The sequence below is a fragment of the Myxine glutinosa genome, chromosome 5 (genome assembly GCF_964187855.1).
Source record: "Myxine glutinosa chromosome 5, kmMyxGlut1.1, whole genome shotgun sequence".
Taxonomy (NCBI): domain Eukaryota; kingdom Metazoa; phylum Chordata; class Myxini; order Myxiniformes; family Myxinidae; genus Myxine; species Myxine glutinosa.
In genome coordinates, this window is record NC_136265.1 from 27074509 (window position 1) to 27095279 (window position 20771).

General features: G+C 44.5%; 1 long non-coding RNA gene across 3 annotated transcripts in view; it reads left to right on the forward strand.

Annotated features, from left to right (window-relative positions):
* Positions 1-5295: 5295 nt before the first annotated feature.
* The window catches only part of LOC137427802 (uncharacterized), a 33413-nt gene continuing 17937 nt past the window's right edge, over positions 5296-20771 (forward strand). For all 3 annotated transcript variants that reach the window (XR_013623436.1, XR_013623437.1, XR_013623438.1), the window contains exons 1-4: positions 5296-5393; positions 7162-7352; positions 7441-7470; positions 7570-7626. This is a non-coding gene — a long non-coding RNA (uncharacterized LOC137427802). The remainder of the gene's footprint in view (positions 5394-7161; positions 7353-7440; positions 7471-7569; positions 7627-20771) is intronic.

Genomic DNA, 20771 nt, shown 5'->3' on the forward strand with positions numbered 1-20771 from the left:
GCATATGGTGCGAAGTGATTTCCTTCTACCTATCTTCTAAATGACATTACCATTCTTTACACTACCCGGGGTCTTTCCCTGCCAAACCATTGGCCACTTTACTCTATGCGGTTCTAAAAACCAATTCCCACTGACCATCTGTGGTGCTCACCAATTTGGGGTCTCACTCCCCCGATTCAACTCCCGGTGTTCTCGCACAATTTCAGGGCTGGGTCATGTGGCGCTCCCAGCAGGCCTGTTCACCTACACACCTCCGCCACCGTAGTTGCCTCCCGAGCTTACCTGCTCCTTACCCTAACCTATCTTGGGGAAGGCCCTCTGGCTCTCTCCCCACTACCGCCCTCCCTGACGTCGGGCTACCCGGGTCTGTCCCTGGATCCTCGGGCCCCACTGAACACTACTGGCTCCCAGAGCCTACCTGCGGCCTCACCTGGCCGACAGACTAGCAGTGGCGGAGTGCCCATTCAACCATACACACTAACAGGCCACACGCCCAGCCAATTAACTCTACTAATGCACCCATCCAAACACCATTCTACACACGCACCACAGACGTCAATATCCACCATAATTTACCTATACCCTCTACCTACTCTTAAACTACCCTCCCCAGGTACTCATGAAGGGGGTCCACATTTCCCCCATTCACACCTTCGCACCATGCACTCCCACTCCACATTTTCCACACTCTCATTCCACACCATCCATTCTATACTCCATTCATTCCAGACCATTTATTCACCACAACCATTCTCACCTGTATTTGCACACCTGTGCCCACACACCTGGTGCCACCTGCACCCTCCTTTCCTCCCAGGACCATTCACTTCAATACAATGCCAATCACACACTTTCACAATTACTCAATCATACACTACATCATCTAATCTGACTACTCCATTCTGAAACTCGTGCTCCCCGTCTTCCCTTATACGAAGCACTCCCCCGTCGTTATCAACCAGCTAAGCTACCTACGTCCCCTACTACCTGTACAATGTCACTACTTAACTCTCATGTTACCTGTGGTCACTTTAAATCCCTATCATTTTATCCTAACCCTCCCGGGCTAGTTTGCACAGCCACCCCATAAACTAATGCTCATGTGCCCTGACGATGTGAGGGATGGTGGATTTACCATCCCTCTACACCATATACCTTTTGCCATCAATTTCCAATTTTGCCAATCAAATTTGCCCATCAAATTTGCCAATCCAATTTGCCAATCATATTCACTATCCCTACCAAATGTCCATTAAACTTGAGCCTCGGTGCGTCATCACATTTCCGAAGCTCAGCTTCGCAAAGCCGAGCAATGAATGCGGGTGGTTTGGTCTCCTGCAGGTTGGGTCCGTCCGGCATTCGGTTCAGGGGAGGAGGTTTACTCGGGCCAAGGTTCAAAGCAGGAACAAAGCTACCTCGTCATGTGCAAATGCGCTCCTCCCGCCCGACCTGCGGTTAACCTACCTTTCCAATTCTTTTGACTCATACGTGGCTTTGTCCCTCGCTAGCCCCTTATTAATTTCTCGGGCTTGGCCATTTATGCCCTCCAATTTGCTTCCGAGTCCCTTCAATTTGCTTCCGAGTCCCTCCAATTTGCTTCCTAATCCCCCCAATTTGCTTCCCAATTGCTCCCCCATTCTGTTTCCCATTCCCTCACGATCAGCCCTTATTTCTCCCATCTCTTTCCTTAATCCCCCCAATTTGGTTTTCCAATCATTTCCCATTTCCTCAATTTGGCTTCCCAATTCCCCAATTTGATTTCCCATCTCCCTACTATTTGTTGCCATATCTTCACCCGTCTTGACCATAAAGGCCCTCATTTGTATCATAAAGAGGTCCAGATTCACTAGTGCTGCAGGCCCGGCTGCCGCGGCCACGTGCGAGGCGCCGCCATCTTGTGCGCCTGCAACCCCCGCTGTTACACCTTCTCCAATCTCCTCCTCTATCTCCCCCATCTCCTCCCTGGGATCCTGGGTCGCCTCTACCTCCTCATTCTCCCCTACCGGCACCCGATCGCCTTGATCATCCATGGCACGATGATAATTTCGTGGTGTTAATAAAAATTTCGGCCGCTCCAAATTTTGGCCAATTTTTTTTTGAAGTAAAAAATTTGGTTCGGGTCCAATCCCACACTCCTGACACCAATTGTTACGGATCCGGGGGACGGCACTCAAGTTAGCAAGAGGGGGTTAATCCCCTTGTCCTGTTAAGCTGGCCGTCCGCTGGTCCTGGAAGTATGACGTCACTTCCGGTCGGTAGTGAGTAGGGTTGTAAGCCCAATCTGTCCTACTACCTAATTACCACCACCGGCCATAAGCGAGGAGATACCCCCACCCGGGCCGCAGCGTGAATGGATGCGCCGAGTGAAGCGAGCTGCGACTCGGGCCGTTAACAAGAGACTAAACCCGATTCCGAGCATTGGCCGAATCGTGCCACAGGTACTCAATTGGGAAACGGACTAAAGCAACCGGGGGAAAAAGAAACCAAAGTAAAGGAAGAACAGATATTTATTAATTATGTACATGAAACCCGAAGAGGAAATGAAAGAAGGGAATATACAAGGAGAGGAAGAAGCAGATACACAGGGCAGCCTTAAAACAGTCTTATATTACCATACGCCCAGACAGAACAAACAGACTTACACTGATAGGGAATGGCAGGAAGGAATGGCTGGAAGGGGGAGAAGGTCCAAGCAGATGGCAGGGCAGGAAGGTCCGGGCAGATGCAGAGCGTCGAGGTCCGCTCCAGTCCATGCTCCGGTCCACGCTCCGGGCTTGAGGTGAAACCCGGCGGCAGCTGCACATATCAGTTTCACGTGGACGGACAAGGCGTATATACTGCGGTATTGTCGTCGTCAACGGACCCACTCTCCTGCCTTACGATTCAGCGTGTTCTCATCTGGTACCTTGTATTTCGGACCTTCGCACTCATCTCCTCAAGCAGTCCCTCGCAGCCGCTTTTATTGGGCATTCTTGTATCCAGCCGCCAGCTCTTAGGACACGCCTACCGGTCGGCTCACCTTGGCCCTGGTTGGCCGGCGAGGGCTCGCTGGCTCCACCTCTTGAGGAGACATTGACAGGCCACGCCTCGTTCCTGGCACTCGAACCCACTCCTCCACTTTTTCCTCCAGATTACCACGTGCGTAATGGCGGCTTGGGGCCAGCAAACAAAACCAAAACAAAGGGCAGCGAAAGCTGCCATACCGCTACTGCACTTTGAAGAGAGGGAGATGATTGGGGATAATTGAAGGGGCCTATCTTATTTGATTAATACAACGCAGATTCAACTATTGGGAACAGATCCTTAACTAAAACACATAATAATGAGATAACTACAGAGAGGTCCTATGGTGTTCTACTTGTTGTACATGGACTAACTAGGTTGCGATCTTTAATACTAGCCAAATAATGGGGATATTTACAGGGGATTATTTATAAGGGAACATTTACCAAAATTTACAAAGTGAAGGTTCTAAAAACCGTAACAATATTGTTTCGGAAACGGAAGACGGCGCTACCCTTAGCAAGGGGGGGGGGGGTTAATCCCCCTTCTATTTGCACTGGCCGTCTCCGATCCTGAAGCTACCCCGCTCCCCTGAGGGGTGGGATTGGCCGAGGCGATTGGTCAAGGGATTCCCGTACACCCCGCCAATCCCTCCACAAAGCAGGTGGGTAACTCTGCTCGAAACCGTGGCCAAGATGGTATTTTGCTGAGCGATTTTAGCAGCCCGCGGTTCGAACCATTAGCAAAGACTAAACCCGATTCATAAAGCGTTGGCCAAAATCGTGCCACAGGAACTCAATGGGGAAATCTCTAAAACGATCGGATGAGGAAGAAGGAAATCAAAGAATGGAGGAACAGATATTTATTAATTATTTACACTAACCAAAATCAAAGAGAAGAAAAGAACTCAAAGTAATATACGGAAAATGGAAGGAGCAGAAGGACACAGAGCAATTCTTCCTTATATAGCTTAACTTATACCCAGGACAATACAGACAGAACGAACTCACTCACACGAATGGGGGTAGATGGATGCCAGGGATGGATGGCATGGGAAGGCAGAGAAAGGGCCAGGCAGATGATAGGCGTCGAGGTCCGGCTCCAAGCGCGCGCTCCGATCCATGCTTTGGGGTCGAGGCGAAAACCCGGCAAACAGCTCCGCTCCGGGCTGGCAGCGAGGAGCCGGCAGCTCCACGTATTCGGCTTCACACTGGCAGCTTTCTTATTCGTCCTCCGCCTCCTGCGTCTCCGAAGTTCTCTCAACACTCCACAGAATCTGCCTCTGGTCCAGCGCACCTCCCTCAAAACTCTCTCTCTCGTCTGGCCCCTTACGCATCTCTCAAGCAGTCCCTCATCCACCCTTTTTATGGTCCTCCCCAAGATCAAGCCGCGGGCTACAAAGGCACGCTTACCGGGTCGCTCACTGCAGTGCCGGTTGGCTGGCACGGCCTCTTCCTAGCTCCGCCCATGATGACGAGGGGCGGGCCACGCCCTTCTTCTCCGTGATGACCGCGTGGTCAATGGAGTCAAATGCAGTTGGCAATGCAGTTGGCAATGCAGTTGGCAATGCAGTTGGCAATGCAGGTTTTGGGCAATTAAAAGGGGATTCTACCTTATTTCATTTGGTGCAATGCAGAGTCAACTAATGGAAAACAGAGCCTTAAACTGGAACACATAATAATGATATAACTATTGAGGGATCCTATGGTTCTCTACGTGTGTGTGATGGACTAACTAAAAGGATGACCTTTGATCTTTGCATAAAACGGAGGTATTTACAAGAATCATTACATTTACAAAAACTACAAAAGGGGGTATATTTACAATCATTTACACACACACAGTGCACGGTTTCCCAAAACCGTTACAATAAATATACACACACACACACACACACACACACACACACACACACACACACATAGCTTGCCCTGGTTCCCTGTTTGTAAAACACCAGGATAACAGTTTATATCTGTGTCGAGGTTCGAGCCCTGGAACGGTACCTGCAGGAGAGTGTGCACACAGCTCGGCGGTTGGACGATCCGTGCAGACCGAAAACTCTCATGAATTGTGATTTCATGTGTAGTTTATAATTTGCTTCCATTGTGAGTACAAACACCTTAGATACATCCTGTGTTGTAATATCCCAAGTGATGTATTTGGGTTTGTTTGAAATGTAAATTTGTGTTTGGTATTTTCTGCTTTGTTGGAGCATTCAGCTTTACCTGGCATTGATTTACTAACAAATTGAGAAGATACAAATCGGGTATTATCAGCAATTTGGTTTCTGATAAAAAGAGGATTCACTCAGATCCACAGCACTCGGAGATCATCTCAATACCTGTTCACTTGCTGTTGATCCATCCTGTTCATTTGATTGAAAATAGTCGGTAAGTTTAGGGAAACGTTCGTTCTGGTGTGATTAGTTTTCTTATCTAAGATTATCGTGTTTGATACATCGAGTTCTGCTGTTTCATAATAATCTATTTTATCATGTTGAGACTTTCCTTTTCTTCTCCATAAGCAAATCAGTCACCGACTTGTCATCGTCCATCGTGCAAAGTCATTCCTTGGTTCACCTGAACTCCCATCTACCTGCATGGTCTTCATCCGCAACCTGCCCGTGACCTCCTCCTGGTGAAACTCCCCAAATCCAGATCCACTACTCACCTCCACTCATTCATGCCTCTTTTTCCCTCCTATTTAACCAACTTCCTGAGTTTCTTCAATCTCATTCTTCCCTCAAGATCTTCAAGAGAGCTGTTCACTCCAACCCTCACATTTCCACCACAATTAACTCTCCCCATGTCCACCTCTTCCAGTTTACAGTTTTTTTCTTCCATTTCTGAGTGAGAGTTTCCGGCTGTGTCCATCCTGTTCACACCTGTGTTGGGAAACTGTTCTCTTGATGGAGTACTTCTCTCCCCTGCGGCCTGGTACACCTGCCTCACACCTTGCTCAACTTGATTCCATGGAAACCAGGGTCTTCCCTCCATTGTCCTCATTCTTCCCCACATCCATGATGTCTCCGAGTCTCCCTCTATTTTGTCCGTCAACCCTCCTCCAGGTGTGTTCCCACCTCTCTTTCTGTTCTTCTTTTTGTTCTGTTATATCCTGCTCCATTCTGTGTTCTCGTTCTCGCTCCTCCATGAGCCTCGACTCTGCAGACAAAAAACAGGTACAAATAACCTCTTCTGTTACGATGAGACAGGATCATTGGGTTACGTCATCATGGTAATCTGAAAACTGTCCGGAAATGGCAAAAATAGTGAAGAAATTACCAGAAGATAAGAAAACACAGACACAATGATCTTGTGGTTCATGAAGAATGATAATTGTTTAATCTACAATTTGATAAACAAGAGAAGAAAATCTCAAACAAAGATGATTTTATTTACCATATTGATCACGTGTTGTGTCCTGTTCCTGTATTTACGATGAGGCTAATCCCACTTTGGACACCTGGACCTTCGATGATTGAGTTTAGTTTTAGAAGAAGAAGAAGAAGAGTAGAGCGAACATGGCGGTGATTGAGTGAAGCGTGTTTAATGTACACCTGAGATCCCTCAGTACTGTAAATTCCTCTGACAGTATATGCACAGGTGTTTAACGATGGGTGCACTGATAATGTCTGGAACTGATGTGAAGTTTACCTGGACTGCTGAAGATGAGCAAGGTACACACCATGATATTGAAATGATAATTATTAGTCTATTATACAGTTCATATTTTGTGGATATTGCACTGAAACCTCGTTATTTAGACATTTGTACTGTGTGGGAAAACTCTTCATCAATAACCTCGTTTAGAAACATTTCTGCACCTCAGAGCAGGTAACCACAAACACGTGATTAAGGGAGAAACCGACATAAAAATAATTTAATTGATTTATATTTCAATTGTAGTTACAAAAACAATCCAAAAGTTCAATATTTGATAAATCGAATGTTCTCAACTTGGTCCTTCATCCCTCAAATCCCAACTACTCTGTTAAATAAGAGAATCTACTCGATATCGACACAACTACAGGTATTCTTGTTTGATAATGCAGGTTAACACGGGGATTCCATGTTCTACAAACCTTCGTTGTTGTTCTAAAATAACACCAATAATCTCTGGTATAACTCCATTACAAACCCCTCTCCAATGTGGCTGCAGGATCATGAAGTTGCTGATATTGAGTGCGATGCTCCTTACCATGGTCTGCATTGGGTCTTCAACCTTGATGGACGAAACCGAACCAGGAGACGATGCACTGGAACAGCGAGGATCATCAATTGTGCCTTGTTATCACCACTTTGTAAACGTGTATACAAACAACATTGGAGTAAGGACACCCATGATGTGAGGTAGGTAAGTGCACACAACACTCCCGATAATAAAATGCTTCCATATTTTATATTTTCCTTTTTGTTTCACAAAATTTCCCTTCCACAGAATGCTTCAGGTGAATCAGAATCGACAACAGTATGTCTTTTCATTTTCCTCTCCTCATCCGACTTCTTGTTTTCCAACCCTCTCCCACCTGCTACTGCTCTAATAATAATCAATGTCCTGTCTTCTCAGGTTGAAATACAAAGTGTGTTTCCTCAATGGAAGTGATTGTTACATTTGGAATAACAGGTCTGTGGATCGCCAGTTTGTGTCTCAAACCTTCCAAACGAGGAATTATTGAATGTTTCCATCATTTACTCACAATTTGAATTTTAGTTCACTTAGTTTTTCAAAAATATTTATTATCCACAAACGTGGCTCACCTCACTTAACTCACCTCACCACATGTCACTGCAGAGGCACAGGCTTGTTTTAACTGAGGATAATGATCTGACTGAACTTGAGTTGCTGTGTGTCCTGATTAACACCAATCATAATACAAACATTTATTTTGTACAAAGTTATTTGTAATATTAGTGATATTATTTGTTTGTAATTTTGGTAATATTATTTATTTGAAATTCATTTGCAATGTTGGTGATATTATTTATTTGTAATTTATTTGTAATATAGGTGATATTATTTATTTGTAATTTATTTGTAATTTATTTGTCATATTGGTGATATTATTTATTTGTAATTTATTTGTAATATTGGTGATATTATTTATTTGTAATTTATTTGTAATATTGGTGATATTATTTATTAGGAATTTATTTGTAATATTGGTGATATTATATATTTGTAATTTATTTGTAATTTGGTGATATTATTTATTTGTAATTTGTTTGTAATATTGGTGATATTATTTATTTGTAATTTATTTGTAATTTGGTGATATTATTTATTTGTAATTTGTTTGTAATATTGGTGATATTATTTATTTGTAATTTGTTTGTAATATTGGTGATATTGAATGAATGAATGAATGATCGTTTTAAGGCCATTTTCCCTGCTAGAGCGGGGGTTAGCCTTGCGGGCCCCATGACAATCATGGTTCCCTGTTTGAGGCAATGTTTTTATGGCCGGATGCCCTTCCTGACGCCAACCTCGCGAGATCTTGGAGATTGTGGCAGGGGTTTTCAACGGTCCACACGGTCTCCACGTTTTTTAAAGTAAAGTCTGTTCACAATTGTATTTTGTCGAAACTGTATTTATCGTTCGGTGTGTGAACTTATAGTGTCCCCCTTGGAAGTTTCTCGGTGTTTATCTTTCATAAATTAATCGTTTGTTTGCTGCGTCGCGAGCAAGGCCTTGCAGCCTCGGGCTTCCCCCGTCGAAGGTTGTTCCTTCCTTCACTGTTTTGCTAGCTTTTTTGATTTCCCCTTCTCCACCAAGCTTCACCAAACATCTACTATTTGTCTAACGTTGTAACCCCACACCCCCACCCAAAAACCAACAAAAAAAAACAAACAAAAAAAACTTTTATTTCCCTTTCTCCTCGTGTGCTTTTGCCTCTGCCCACGTGCGCTGTCTCGCCCCGCCCCCATTTTCCCCTTGCCTTCCACCTTTTGCCCTGTTCAAGTGACTCGTGGTCGTCGCTCTAGGCTTCCTCTCCCCATTGGTATTTTTGTGAATATAAGATTGTTCTTCACAGTTCTGTTTAAATATGTTTCAACTATCCCCTTCAGTGTTTTATTCAGTGGTTTATTACAACACGCTGTTTTTCTTCTTATTTAAAAGGCTCCTTTCAATTTCCTCTTCAACTCATTCCATTTCAAAAAAATATTCAATCTCTTATGATTCCAAATCACTCCATGCTCTAAATTCTCATTCATTCCATCCCTCCTCCATCGTTCTTAAACGAATCGCTAACTTGAAAATCACAACAAACCCGATTTGTTATATATGTTCATCTTTCATTAATCATCCACTTTCTAAACTCCCCCCTTGCCCCTCCCCTTCAAATCTCCCCCCCAACCATCCCTCCCAAATTCTCCCTCATCCCACCTCCTTCTCAAAGCTGCCTCCTCCCCACTTCCTCTCCCTCCTATGTCATACCTCCACCTCCCCCAACCTTCTACTTTCCTCTGCCCCCCCTCAAACAAACTCTCACTGTGCCTCATTCCATCACCATCAAACCTTTCGTCCTCCTCATCCTTCCCTTTCTTGTAACTCTTTTGTAATCTCTGACACACTATCAACTGCTCTTCCTACATCCCCCTAACACCCTTCATCTGACCCTACCCCTCCCTCCCCTGTCCTGCACCCGATGCTCCCCCTCTCTCCTCACTAACGGTATGGACCTCAAACATCCGGGGCCTTCACTCAAACCTGATTGATCTCTCCATTCAGGTTGCTTCTGAAAATCCAGACTTGATCTGCTTAACAGAAACTTTCCTCCTTCAACATGTCTCTGATTCCTTAATATCTCTTCCTGGTTACTCCCTCCTCCAGTACGATAGACCTGATCCTCGTCCTGGTGGTGGGGTGGCTATCTTTATCAAAAACTCTCTTCCTCACTCTCACTGCACTGCCCTCTCTCCACCCCACCCACAGGAGTACCTCTGGCTACGACTTCCTCTCCGCTCCCACCTTTTGTTCATATGTGTTCTGTACCGTCCTCCAAACAGTGATGACTCCATTTACATTTCTCTGTCGGACAACATGGACCAACTTCTATCAACTCATCCAAACTCTCTCTTCCTCATATGTGGCGACTTCAACTGTCATCATGACAGCTGGCTGGGTGTGGGTTCATCTCTCACCAGCCATGGCACCTCAGCAAAGGACTTCTGCGACTCATTCGGACTGACACAATCTGTCAATTTCCCGACCCGGATCTCAGTCAATGGAGTATCTTCTCTTCTGGACTTGGTTATGACTAACTTCCCTGCAAATGTCTGCTGCTCTTCTTCTGCTCCAATCGGTTCTTCTGATCATGTGCTTGTTAAAGTGGACATCTCACTGGCCATTCTCAGAGAGCCTCCTCAGCGCCGACGAGTCTGGCATTTCACTCAGGCCGACTGGCACGGTCTGCAAGCAGCCATCAATCAACTGGACTGGTCTCCCATCTCTAATGCCTCTGACATCAATTCTTCCTGGGAATTCTTCCAAAGCAAACTGCTCTCTCTCATGCACAGATTTATCCCATCTCGTCTTCAATTGTCTTACCCTTCCTCCCGTCCATGGTACACTGAATCTTGTGGTGAGGCAGTTGCCCTGAAACAACTTGGCTTTGCGTCTTGGAAGGCCAATCCAACTGAAGGCAATCTCAGTTCCTTCCACCAAGCTCGAAACAAGTGTGTTTCTAGTCCTTTCTAGTCCTTTGCTCGAAACAAAGTCCTTCCTTGGCACACCTGAGCTCCTCACCACATACAAGGCTTTCATCCGCAGCTCAATGGAAGACTGTTCCCCCCTCTGGGCTGGTGCTCCTGCCTCACACCTTGCTCGGCTTCACGCTGTTGAGGCCAAAGCTTTCAGAATCATTGGAAACTCCTGCGATGTAGTCAACTCCGAGGGCCTTTCACTCACTCACCGCAGGCAGGTTGGTGGTCTTTCTGTCTTCTACCGACTCCTCTCCGGCCTTGCTCCCCCAGCTCTCTCTGTGCTCTGTCCCCCCAATATTCCTTCAGATCGCACAAGATCTGCTTGCAACCCTCTTATGGTTAAACTGCCAAAGTCTAGGCTCTCTGCTCACCTTCACTCTTTCATTCCCCTTTTCTCCCGCCTCTGGAACAAACTCCCCCACTCCCTTCAATCCCACTCCTCCCTCCAGGTCTTTAGAACAGCTGTTCACCACCATATCTTATCTTCCCCCATCGAAAACCTTGATCTTTTCTACCCCCAGTAATTCACCTCAGAGTCCTTGCAGTGTTCATATGTTTTATTCCTCTCCCACCTCCCCCCAAGTCCTCCCGATGTCCCTGCTCTCAAATGTTGTGTTTGTGTCCTTCCCACTCTCTCCCCATCTTGCCTGCCGCTCCCCTTGTTTTTTGTGTTTTGTGTGTCGGTTTGTCTTTTTGTGTGATTAATGTTAGCTCTTTCACGAGCCTCGATCTTGTATACAAAAAAAAAACAAAAAAAAAAACCCCTTGGTCACGCTCTTGCGATACGCAGGGATACGGTGTACACACCGTGATCATTCATCCCAGCAAGCTTATTCTTTTTTTTTTTGTATACAGAGTCGAGGCTCGTGAAAGAGCTAACATTTATCAAACAAACAAATCAAACAAACAAGCAAACAAAGTATATAAAAAGGGGAGCGGTCGACAAGATGGGGAGAGAAGGGGAGGAAGCACACAAACACAACATTTGAGAGCAGGGACATCAGGAGATGTTTTTGGAGGGAGAGGGCCTGGTGGGAGGCAGGATAGGTATAAAACGCAAGGACACCAAGGACTTCCAGGAAAGAAGTAAAAAGTCACCTCAAAAAAGTGGATTTGGGGTGAAATTAGCGGGGGTAGAAAAGATCAAGGTTTTGGATAGGGGAAGATAAGAGATGGTGGTGAACAGCCGTTTTAAAGACCTGGAGGGAGGAGTGGGATTGAAGAGAGTGAGGGAGTTTGTTCCAGAGGCGGGAGAAAAGAGGATTGAAGGAGTGAAGGTGAGCAGAGAGTCTTGATTTTGGCAGTTTAACCATAAGAGGGTTGCAGGCAGATCTTGTACGACCTGCAGGAATATTTGGGGGACAGAGCCCAGAGAGAGCTGGGGGAGCAAGGCCGGAGAGGAGTCGGTAGAAGACGGAAAGACCACCAACCTGCCTGCGGTGATTAAGTGAAAGGCCCTCGGAGATAGTGTCATCGCGGGAGATTCCAATGATTTTGAACGCTTTGGTTTCAACAGCGTGAAGACGAGCTAGGTGTGAGGCAGGAGCACCAGCCCAGAGGGGAGAGCAGTACTCCATTGAGCTGCGGATGAAAGCCTTGTATGTGGTGAGGAGCTCAGGTGTGCCAAGGAAGGACTTCGCACGATGGAGGATGCCCAGTCGGCGACTGGCTTTGGAGGCCAGCTTGGAAATGTGGTTTTCCCAGGAAAGATCATGGCAGATAGTGAGACCCAAAAGCTTGAGTGACAGAACTTCCTGGAGAGGATTTTTCAGAAAGTAGATGGGAGGGTTGTCCAGTCGGTCTTTTCGGGGAGACATCGTAAGAGTGTGAGATTTGTCAGGATTGAAAGACATGTTCCACTTGTTTGCCCAGTCTGTGATTTTGTCCAGGTCTGCAGAGAGTGAGGAGGCTGCAGACTGCCGATCTGAGGGATGAGGAATGGAGCGGCAGAGAGTGGAGTCATCAGCAAAGAGATAGAGAGGATTTTCAAGAGAGTCAGAGAGATCATTGATGAAGACCAGAAAAAGCACAGGGCCAAGAACACTGCCTTGGGGAACTCCAGCCTGAACAGGAAGAGGAGATGAGAGAAACCCATTCAGGGCCACACGTTGACGACGACTAGAGAGGAAGTCCGCCAGCCATGCGTGGAGATTTCCATGGATACCAAAGGAGGAGAGTTTGGTGAGCAGAGCGGGGTGCCAGATCATATCGAAGGCGTGTGATATGTCGAGGGAGACAGCTCTAATTTCCTGTTTGGCATTGAGGACCTCCATCCATTGTTGAGACAGCAGAAGCAGCATATCCAGAGTAGAGTGACCTGGTCTGAAACCAAATTGATGATCAGAGATCAAGCCATTGGAGAAGAGGAAAGATTTCATATCCGAAGCAATGATGGATTCCATGACTTTGCTGATAATTGGGAGAAGGCTGATTGGTCTGTAGTTGCTGGGATCTGTTTTTGCACCTTTTTGTGCAAAGAGGTGATGTTGGCTGATTTCCAAGCAGATGGAAGTTGACCTTGAGCAAAAGAGAGGGTGAAGAGAACAGAGAGAGGGAGTGAAAGAGCGGAAGAACATGATTTTAGGACCCGTGGGCTGATGCCGTCAGGTCCAGTTGCAGAATCAGAGTCGAGGGTTGACAGAAACTTTTCCACCTTGTCAGGAGGAAAGGACACGGAGTCCAGGAGCAGCTGGGTGCGACTGGGTATGGTGGGTACAGAGAGGGATTGGTTTGGGACACAAGATTTAGAGGCAAACACAGAGTTGAAGCATTCAGCTTTTTCACGTGCGGAGTCAGCTGTGTAGCCATTTGAGGAAAGGGAAGGGATGGAGGGGGAACAAACACCAGAAACAGATTTGACCAGATGCCACCAGGATTTGGAATAGGGAGACAGATAAGAGAGTTCGGTCTTGAGAACGGAGAGATATTGTTTCCTTGCTCTCCTGAGGGTGGACACACACTTGTTTAGGGCTTTGTGAAAGGAAATGAGATTTCCTTCCGTTGGATTTGCTTTCCAGGAGACGAAGGCAAGTTGTTTCTGGGCAACAGCCTAACCATAAGATTCCGTGTACCATGGACGGGAGGAAGGGTATGACAACTGAAGACGAGATGGGATAAATCTGTGCATGAGGGAGAGCAATTTACTTTGGAAGAATTCCCAGGATGAGTTGATGTCAGAGGTGGTAGAGATGGGAGACCAGTCCAGATGATTGATGGCTGCTTGAAGACCGTGCCTGTTGGCCTGAGTGAAATGCCAGACTCGTCGACGCTGAGCAGGCTCCCTGAGAATGGTCAGAGAGATGTCCACTTTAACAAGGACATGATCAGATGATCCGATTGGAGCAGAAGAAGAGCAGCAGACATTTTCAGGGAAGTTAGTCATAACCAAGTCCAGAAGAGAAGATGCTCCATTGACTGAGATCCGGGTCGGGAAATTGACAGATTGTGTCAGTCCCAGTGAGTCGCAGAAGTCCTTTGCTGAGGAGCCATGGCTGGTGAGAGAGGTACCCACACCCAGCCAACTGGCATAGTGACAATTGAAATCACCACATATGAGGAAGAGAGAGTTGGGATGAGTAGATAGAAGTTGGTCCATATTATCAGACAGCGAGATGTAGATGGAGTCATCACTGTTTGGTGGACGGTACACCACACATATGAACAAGAGGTGGGAGCGAAGGGGAAGCCGTAGCCAGAGGTATTCCTGGGGGTGAGGTGGAGAGAGTGCAGTGCAGGGCGAGTGAGGAAGAGAGTTTTTGATAAAGATAGCAACCCCACCTTCAGGACGAGGCTCAGGTCTATCATACCGGAGGAGGGAGTAACCCGGGAGAGATACTAAGGAATCAGAGACATCATGAAGGAGGAAAGTTTCTGTTAAGCAGATCACGTCTGGTTTGACAGAAGCAACCTGTATGGAGAGATCAGTTAAGTTTGAACGAAGGCCCCGGATGTTTGAGGTCCATACCGTTAATGAAGAGGAAGGGGGAGCATCGGATACAGAACAGGGGGGAGGAGGGGTAGGGTAAGATGTGGAAGAGGTGGAAGAGGTAGGGAGAGCTGTTGAAGGTGTGTCAGAGATTTCAGAATAGCTCGGAGAAAGGGAAGGATGGGGCGGACAAAAGGTTTGATGGTGATTGGGTGAGGCACAATGAGGTGTTATTTGAGGAGGGGGAAGAGCGAGGCAGAAGGTTGGGGGAGATGGAGGTGAGAGTTGGAAGGGGGAAGAAGCGGGGAGGACGCTTTGAGGAGGGGGAGTGAGAGGGGGGAAATTGAGAAGAAATGAGGGTGGGGAGATTTGAAGGGGAGGGGCGAGGGGGGAGTTTGGGAGGGAAGGGGCAAGGGGAGGGATTTGAAAGGGATGGGATATGGGGGAGATTTGGAGGGGAGGGGTGATGGAGGAGTCTAGGAGGGGAGGGGCGAGGGGGAGTCTTGGAGAGGAGGGGTGAGGGGGTAGTTTATGAGAGAGGGGGCAAGGGGGGAGATTTGAAAGGGATGGGTGATGGGGAGGATTAGGAGGGGAGGGGAAAGGGGGAAGATTAGAAAGGGATGGGTGATGGGGAAGATTTGGAGGGGAGGGGTGATGGGGAAGATTTGGAGGGGAGGGGTTATGGAGAAGATTTGGAGGGGAGGGGTGAGATTGGATTTTAGAAAGTGTACGATTAATGGGAAACGAACATTTATTGCAAAATGAGTTTCTTGTGACCTTCGAGTTAAAAATACGTTTAAGGACGCTGGATGGAGGATGGAGTGCAGGAGAGTTTAGGGAATGTAGAAAAAAGGCACTATAGGAGATGGAATTTTTTTTGGGGATGAATAGATTTGGTGAGCAAGTAGAAAGCAGCCTTTTAAAGAAGAAGAAGAAAAAGGTGTTATAATATATGACGGAATACAGAACTTGAGGGGAAAGTGTAAACATTGAAGGTTAATAACAGTGAGAACTATCTGGGGAAATGGGGCAGAAACACGTGGTCGAAGAACGAACGAATGAATAAGAATGAATAAACGAATGAGAACAAGAATAAGAACAGAGAAGGAAATGTTTTTTTTTTGTTTTTTTTTTGAGTTGAGATTTACACAAGGAAGTAGGCTATGGGGTGAAAAGACTGGGAAAAGCAGAGAACGAAAGTTATTGGATCACAAACGACGGACCGCTGAGAGAAAAACAAAGCCTCAAGGTTGTACTGTACACTGTACAAGGCCTCAAGACACGACACGAATTAACACGATTTTCAATACAGGTATGAAAGATTTGCACCGAAATTCTTCCTCGGGACACAATATACGTACACACACCATAAAATAAATACAGTTATAACGAAAATACAAATGGGAACGATTACTTAACTTCGATTTCAAATCGCTCGCGACGCGGCAAACAGACGATTAATTTATGAAAGATAAACACCAAGAAACTTCCAAGGTGCACACTATAACTTCACACACCGAAAGATAAATACAGTTTCGACAAAAGTTGTATTTATCTTTCGTTGTATTTATCAGTTGTATTTGTATTTTGTATTTTGTATTTGTTGTATTTATCAAAAGTTGTATTTATAAAAAGTTGTATTTGGCAAAGTTGTATTTATCAAAAGCTGGTACTCAATTTGCCGACCTCGGAAGGATGACAGGCTGAGTCAACCCCCATGGTGTTAATTCAGCAATCGACTGGGATTCGAACCCAGGATCCTAGGATCCCAAGCCAGCACCCAAACCGCTAAGCCAACACCAGGCTCATGGTGATATTGTTTATTTGTAATTTATTTGTAATATTGGTGATATTATTTATTTGTAATTTTTTTGTAATATTGGTGATGTTGTTTATTTGTAATTTATTCGTAATATTGGTGATATTATTTATTTGTAATTTGTTTGGAATATTGGTGATATTGTTTATTTGTAATTTACTTGTAATATTGGTGATATTATTTATTTGTAATATTGGTGATATTGTTTATTTGTAATTTATTCATAATATTGGTGATATTATTTATTTGTAATTTGTTTGGAATATTGGTGATATTGTTTATTTGTAATTTACTTGTAATATTGGTGATATTATTTATTTGTAATTTATTTGTAATATTGGTGATATTATTTATTAGGAATTTATTTGTAATATTGGTGATATTATTTATTTGTAATTTATTTGTAATATTGGTGATATTGTTTATTTGTAATTTATTTGTAATATTGGTGATATTATTTAATTTTAATTTATTTCTAATATTGGTGATATTATTTATTTGTAATTTATTTGTAATATTGGTGACATTGTTTATTTGTAATTTATTTGTAATATTGGTGATATTATTTATTTGTAATTTGTTTGTAATATTGGTGATATTTTTTTTTGTAATTTATTTGTAGTATTGGTGATATTATTTATTTGTAATTTGTTTGTAATATTGGTGATATTGTTTATTTGTAATTTATTTGTAATATTGGTGATATTATTTATCTGTAATTTATTTGTAATATTGGTGATATTATTTATCTGTAATTTATTTGTAATATTGGTGATATTCTTTATTTGTAATTTATTTGTAATATTAGTGATATTATTTATTTGTAATTTATTTGTAATATTGGTGACATTGTTTATTTGTAATTTATTTGTAATATTGGTGATATTATTTATTTGTAATTTGTTTGTAATATTGGTGATATTTTTTTTGTAATTTATTTGTAATATTGGTGATATTATTTATCTGTAATTTATTTGTAATATTGGTGATATTGTTTATTTGTAATTTAATTGTAATATTGAAGATATTATTTATTTGTAATTTGTTTGTAATATTGGTGATGTTGTTTATTTGTAATTTACATGTAATATTGGTGATATTATTTATTTGTAATCTATTTGTAACTAGCAGAAGTACCCGGCATTGCCGGGCGGGGGAGGGGAGGGGAAGGGGAGGGGGAGGGGGGAAGAGGAGGGGTTAGGGTGGAGGGGGAAGGGAGGGGAAGGGGAGGGGGAAGAGCAGGGGTGGGGAGGGGAAGGGGGAGGGGGAAAGGGAGGGGGAGGGAGAGGGGAGGGGAAGGGGAAAGAGGGAAGGGAAGGGGAGGGGGAAAGGGGAGGGGAAGGGAGGGGGAAAGGGGAGGGGGGAAGGGAAGGGGGAAGGGGAGGGGAGGGGAAGGGAAGGGAAGGGGAGGGAGAGGGGGGAGGGGGAAGGGGAGGGGAGGAAGGGGAGGGCCAGTCAACAATGACGTTGCAGTTCTCATGGGAGGAGAGCAGCACAACAATCGCGACATCGTCCTGCATCTTCGCAACAACAGCACGAAGCCGATTTTGGAGACTCACCGATCCTGTGACGCCCTCCAATACCGGCGTTGCCGGGCGGGGGAAGGGAGACCCGTACATTCCCAAACCCGTACATTCGCCCTCTCCACTCAAGCTCACTCGGACAAAAGCCTCGCACAAATTACACCGTGAAGGCCTAATGGCCATGTCTATGCCACAAATCAAGTACGTGAACGAGTCTGGCGCACTGAATTGAAAATATATAGAACGCTCATACTCCGTGAAAAGTGTAGCTGCCGTGTCGCCATCTTGGTTAGCACACCTCGACCAACTCGCTTCGCGGATCTCCTTTGTTTTGAACGTGTCCCAGATTTTAAAAGCAAGACAACTGTTAAAATGCCATTTTGTGCGGCAATAAACTGCTCCAATCGGTTAAGGAAGGGTTGTGGAAAGACGTTTCACAGCTGTTTCAAAGACATTTAATTCAGATCGCACAAAATCGACAAAAATCGACACAAAACACGATCGCACAAAAGGAAAAAAAACGCAATCGCTTTTCACTCTGAATTACGTGTAAATGCGTGACGGAAATCACCATTGCCCAGCATCGAGTGCCAACCAAGATGGCGCCCGGTAGCTGCATCTCCACCTATGTGGTGTGAATGGCAATGGTCATTCAATATATTTTCCGTTCAGTGGTCTGGCAGCGAGGATGGAACATCACGTGATCGCTCTGAGCGAATCAGCGAGCTGCTCTGGCACAAGCTGAGATTCTGTGTATAACGTTCCTCCCTGAAATGCGCTGAGGTAAATAAGAATAAAAAATATGGATCTCGTCAAATATTTTTAGATAGGCCATGTCCTTCCCAAGCTCAATGGCCATGTCTATGCCAAATATCAAGCACGTGAGCCTCCCCGTTTAGGAGTCTATCGGTAAAATACACACACACACGCACACACGCATGCACGCACGCACACACACACACACACACACACACACACACACACACACACACACACACACACACAAGCAAACTGTGTTTTATTTGTATAGATATTGGTGATATTATTTATTAGGAATTTATTTGTACTATTGGTGATATTATTTATTTGTAATTCATTTGTAATATTGGTGATATTATTTATTTGTTGTTTGTTTGTAATATTGGTGATATTGTTTATTTGTAATTTATTTCTAATATTGGTGATATTAATTATTTGTAATTTATTTGTAATGTTGGTGATATTGTTTATTCGTAATTTATTTGTAATATTGGTGATATTATTTATTGGTAATTTGTTTGTAATATTTGTCATATTGTTTATTTGTAATTTACTTGTAATATTGGTGATATTATTTAATTGTAATTTATTTGTAATATTGGTGATATTACTTATTTGTAATTTGTTTGTAATATTGGTGATATTATTTATTTGTAATTTATTTGTAATATTATTTATTTGTAATTTATTTGTAATACTGGTGATATTATTTATTTGTAATTTATTTGTAATATTGGTGATATTATTTATTTGTAATTTATTTGTAATATTGGTGTTATTATTTATTTGTAATTTATATGTAATATTGGTGATATTATTTATTGGCAATTTATTTGTAATATTGGTGATATTATTGATTTGTAATCTAAATATAAGGTCAAAGTGGTGTAAAGCTCAATATGGTCAAGGTTCCAAGCTGTCCAATCGGTCTGAAGGGTGTAAGGGGTCTAAATGGTGTTAAGGTCTAAGGGGTCTAAGGGGAATTAAGGGGTGTAAAGGTTTAAAGGGTAAAGAAGGTTGGAAGGGTAAAGGGATCTGAAGGTGTCTCAAGTATTGAAAGGATCTTAAAGGTAAAAGTCGTATTTATGGGTCTTGGGTAGTCTTCATGATATTGAGGTCTAATGTGTCCAAACGGTCTTTTGGTTTGGGTCTTCATGGTCTTTTGGGTCTTCGGGTCTTTAAGGGTCTTCGGGGCCTTTTGGTTATTTTGGGTCTTCATGATCTTTTAGATATTTTGCGTCTTTTGTGAATATAAGGTATTGGTGGTATTTTGTGTTTTCAGGGTGTTTTGGTCCTTTTTGGGTCTTTTGGGTCTGTGGGGTCTTTTGGGTCTTGTCAGGGAACTTTTTACTGAACCCTGAAGGTAATAATTTGAGATGAAACTCAGATTAAAAGAACTTGGTACGTCTCTTCAAGCCAAGGTTTATTCCGGATTAGGCCATGGGACCATGGGAAGGGAGGGGAACGGGGGGGGGGGGAGAGGGGAACGGGGGGGGGAGGGGAACGAGGGGGGAGGGGAACGGAGGGGGGGAGGGGAACGGGGGGGAGGGGAGGGGAGGGGAACGGGTGGGGAGGGGAGAAGAGGGGGGGAGGGGAGAAGGGGAGAAGAGGGGGGAGGGGAAGGAGGAGAGGGGAGAAGAGGAGGGAGGGGGAGGAAGAGAGGGGAGGGGGGAGGGGAGGAGAGGGTGGGGAGGGGAGAAGAGGGGGGGAGGGGAGAAGAGGGGGGGAGGGGAGAAGAGGAGGGAGGGGGAGGAGGAGAGAAGAGGAGGGAGGAGGCGGAGGGAGGGGGAGGAGGAGAGGAGGAGGGGGGGGGGAACGGCTAGCTTGGCAAGCGATAGCAGGATTTGTACTTTTATTTTTACCTCAATGAGGGCTATATATATAGTCCATGCTTGGAGCCTTCAAGTTCAACATAAAGTTTTTTTATGAAAAGAATGCAGATGTATAACAATCCACCAATGCAAGTTCAGAAATGAATGCAGATCCTTTACTTTGCGATACAAACGCAATTCCCGCCATTTCCACTCACGATCGAGGCC